Source organism: Hipposideros armiger, unplaced genomic scaffold, assembly GCF_001890085.2.
Source record: "Hipposideros armiger isolate ML-2016 unplaced genomic scaffold, ASM189008v1 scaffold_301, whole genome shotgun sequence".
Classification (NCBI taxonomy): Eukaryota; Metazoa; Chordata; class Mammalia; order Chiroptera; family Hipposideridae; genus Hipposideros; species Hipposideros armiger.
The window spans coordinates 1,426,140-1,430,555 of NW_017731651.1; the positions used below are offsets into that span (position 1 = coordinate 1,426,140).

At 45.4% G+C, this 4,416-nt stretch overlaps 1 protein-coding gene across 1 annotated transcript in view; it reads right to left on the minus strand.

The window, feature by feature from the left end:
- Nucleotides 1-1,121: 1,121 nt before the first annotated feature.
- Nucleotides 1,122-4,416, minus strand: part of DOCK5 (dedicator of cytokinesis 5) — a 217,688-nt gene continuing 214,393 nt past the window's right edge. The window contains exon 53 of the mRNA XM_019659565.1: nt 1,122-1,205. The gene's annotated coding sequence lies outside the window, so the exon portion shown is untranslated. The remainder of the gene's footprint in view (nt 1,206-4,416) is intronic.

A 4,416-nucleotide genomic window follows, 5' to 3' on the forward strand; every position in this document is an offset into this window, starting at 1 on the left:
ATCTGGGTATGGCAAGCTGGGTAATTCGTAAGAATCTGTAGTAGGAGTTTCTGTGTTCAACCTCGATTTCCTTATCTACAAAACAAGGAGGTCACTTGTACAACTTTTAAGGCCCTTCCGGCTCAAAACGTCTTTAAACATGGTATGGCTGTTTACGTGTGTGTAGGTAATATTTGATCATCTCAATCACCGCCACTTTTTCTTCTGAAAGGAGTACTGACATTAGTACCATAAACACGTAATCAAATGAAATCCACAATCAAGAGGAATAAATAATCAAAGGGAAGTATTGCACTGTATTCTCCAGGGTAAAATCGGGGTGCAGACAGGAGCTGCGGAGCCACCCAAATGGGGTCTGGAAGAGCTGTTGAACCCGGGCTTCTAAGTCCCTTATATCCAGTGATTTGAGCTTAGAGGAGGTAATAGGACGAGACACTGTGTGTACAAAAGAAAGCTCTTCAAAGGCGTCCACAGCAGGAAGGACCGACGGCCGTGTAGCGAGGGCCATTCGTCTGCATGTAAAGGACTCCCGGAAGGGGCAGGGACAGCTCCCCCACGTCACAAGTGGGTGTGAGTGGGGGAATGCCGCCGCTCAGGGGTCACTGGAGTCCGTGGTTTTCAATAATGACAGCCATCCATACTTGAAAGTGGCCAATCTTCCTTAAAAAGATGTTCTTTTCCTCAAAGGAGACACAATAGACATTAGAAAGTTGTGATTATTTCTGCTACCAAAGTACTTGACATCGGTCTCTCCCAATGTGTCATATGGGACAGCGTTATGTCCACGTGAGAAAACTATGCCTCAAGCACAGCTTTTCAGAAGCAAAGCAAGACATCTGTCTAAAGAGTGGGTTCCTGGGGTTGCTCCACCACCACCACCACAGAAGACTCATCCAGGCTTTCGTAGGCCCCGGGGGCTCTGCACTGGAAATGTAATAATGGCAAGGGAGCTCTCTCTTTGGAGAAATGCATAGGACATGGCCAACTCTGGAGTTCTCTACGTTGACTGGGATGTTGCATGGCCTCAGGCATCGATCGAATAGAAGCCTTCGAAAGGACAAAACCAGTTTCGAGTGGGTGAACGTCATCCCACAGCAGGAATGCAGTCAGCAGTGGGGCCTGGTGTAATGAGGACACCGCCTCCTGGAGGCCAGTCCTATGGCATCAGTTGTCCAAGGTGCTTTGAGTTTCAGAGGGAGAACAAGATCCTTATTGGGATCCAGGCTCAGAAGAAAGGACGCCAGATTTCCGAGCTTTGGGAGGTGGTGGGGGTGGGACTTTGGCTTCTCTTCGCACAGGCAGCGGGGGAGCAATCTGAGGGAGCAGACACACGAAAGGAGACATGAGTCTTAGCTTTCTTTCCTATTCTGCCTTCTCCTCCGTATTTCCAACACCCTGCTTTAGCTTCTAACTGATCTGAGTTGATCCACATAGCCTTTGCTATGAAAAGAAAATAAGACTTATTTATCCTCCCTTGCTCGCCTTGAGTGAATCCGATATACACCAACACTGCTCCATCCCCAACACTTGGGTACTTGGCACACATAAAGCGGGCATTCAATAAGTATTTGTGGTATGACGAAAGGAAACCCCTCAGAGGCCATTCCAGAAGAGCTGCCACTCACTCAGAAGAAGTAAACTCTTTACCAGAGCTCACTTCTTATTTCGCCCACCTGTCCCGAGGGTGAGGTACAGAGAAAAGCTTGACCTTCAAAGTGATGCAAAGGCCTACTTGCCTATTGTTCCTTCCCATCAAAAACTGCCCTATCTTTTATGGTTTCAGGAATAAACCAAGAATTACTTAGAGTGACAAATCTACGGGAAAAGCTGCCTATTGAAAAGCTTGAAAAATCCAAAGCTTCATTCCCCCGAGAGGTGTTCTCTGGCCCCAGTGTGTCAGTCGCGGTCCCCCTACCTCTGTGGAGTTCCTCTGGCTGCTCTCGTAGGGCTTGCTTTTGGGGGGAGGGGGAGGTGGCACAGTAGCACTCATCAGCCCGTCTGTCTGCAACGACGGGGAGCCTAGAAATGATACAAAGTGGATGAAAGCAGAGAGAAGAATTCATCAGAGCATCTCAAGGAACTTCTGCTTGCCATGGTAACACCTGAACCAACCTGGTCAAATTGCTAAGCTCATATTCTACGGTTTCTGTGGATAGAATGACAAAGACCCCTTACCTCTTGTGTAAAAAGTAGCACCCTTCATTCACCAGAAGGATTTACAAGACGTTCTGAAGTAAAAATTCCATTCTGTTCAGGGTTTTTACTATTAAGCTGAAGATGTGAACATTTTCTAGGACTTAGGGTATTATTACTCTATTCTCTGATATATGTATCCCAAATGCTTAGAAAACAATGTCAGTCACATAGTAGGTGATCAATAAACATGGNTACAAATTCATTTGCTGAAAGGCACACAGTATTGTTTTGTGTTGATGGCGGGTTTTCCTCCCCTTTTCATTATACCTGAGAAGTGAGAGGAAAGAAGGAGCAAAGTTGAAGGGCCTTCTAAATACCTCTTACAAAATGGCACTATGAACACGAGGGAACCTTCTGGGGTGCCGGGAAGTCATCTATGTCTGGATCTGAGAGGTGGGGATATGAGCGTCTACCAATGTAAGATTTCATCCATCTGTACAGCTAAGATTTGTACACTTACTTGTACGAAAGTTATGTCTCAATTTTAAAATAAGAAATCACCTCATGATCTGGGGGTTAAGTAGAGGGGAAGCACTCTTGCAGCTTGGAAACAGTTAATAAAGGCAGATTCTTATCTCAAATCCTGCTTTAGCTCTTGTATTGTCTTAGGGGTTTGCAGCAGTGACAGCTGCAGTTTTTAAGGGTCTCCCCAGTAGGAGAAAATGACTGACATGTGGCGTTAAGGTGTGAAGGGGGAGGGGGAGGCCAGCCATGGCCCCCTTAGCCTTATTTATTTAGGGTTTCACCTTCTTTTACTACCACTCGCTTTCCCATCCCACAGCACAGCACAGTCTTCGTGTACTGGGGCTGTTCCCACCGACCACACTCAATTGCCACATTCCGCAGGTCTAAGATGGCATCGGGCACTCAGTAAGAGCCTAATGTATGTTGAATAAAACAACTCTTGAAAAAAAAATCTCAAAGCAAGATGAGTCACCAGGACAGAGAAAGGAGGAATTAAAAAATATGCCCCAAACCAATATTCATAAAGGTTGTGACAATTTGGGGGCTAACTTGAATGTCTTTCATACTCTAGAGTTCTCCTCAAGGGACATAAAGGCCAGTTATTTCCCTTTTTATTCCCTGCTCCATCTCTCTCCCTTTAATCATAAGGCGTTTCTTTGCCATCTCCCTCTGTGACTTCAGGACACATATTATCCATGACCTTTTGTCAAATATGACTGTCTCCTACACAATGGCTTCTCAAGGAGATGAACCTTCCAATGTCCTGTCATCTATTATTCACAACACTACCTGGAGTCCTGTGTTCAGGCAGGACAGACCTGGTATTTCCACTAATGTGGAGAGGACATCATATGAAAAAATATATTTAAAAAGGGAGGGTACCTGGCATGGGTGTGCCAGGTTTCCCCAGCCTCTGATCAAAGACTAGACTGCAGGACTCGCTTCCACTGCTCGGAAGGGACATAGTTGAGGTTTGGTTTCTTTCATGACCCAGCTTATGTCTTTCTATTTTAATGGCAGCTTGAAAAGTGGGTGAAGCACAGGCATCTCCCCCAGCCACCCTGCGGGGCAACTTCTCACACGTGGCCCCAGGTTCTGTGTAAGTCTTTCTGTTCTTTCTCTTTATTCTCTTCCTTCATTCTCTCGAGTTGTTTTCACTTAAAAACCTCTTCACTTCCTATTAACACTGTGTCTCTAGTCATAATTACGTAAAAGGCTCTAAAACATGTCATCCTTTGGAGAGGGACTGAATGTACACAACTAACCTACATGCGCATTTCAACTATCTTGAAAAAATAAAAAAAGCAGTATCAGTAATGCTCCTAACCGTTCAGATCTTACTCTGGCCAAGCAGAGAACACAAAGGACCATTTGGTGAGTACCCACTACTTCACATATATGATCGCATTTGAACCGCACAACAACCTGTGTGGCAGGGACGACGGCCATTTTGAAAAGTAAGGAAATGAAAGCTCAGAAAATTTCAAATCAACTGAAAGAGTTTGCAAAGTTAACAGACGACATCGCTGGGATGATCAGAAACCAAATGGGCTTACTTCCAAAGCCCAGGTTCTTTCCACGATACCACACTAAAGGTTCTCCTGGGTGGAGTAAGGACTCAAGTTTTCCTCACCACTTTTAAATATGCATACTCATTTCTTGAGGAACGTAGGACACGTCTCAGAGGTTTTACTTCCCTGACCCTGCGAGGAATTAATATCTCTCTCCTAAAAGAGGGGTGGTCAGCCAGGCACA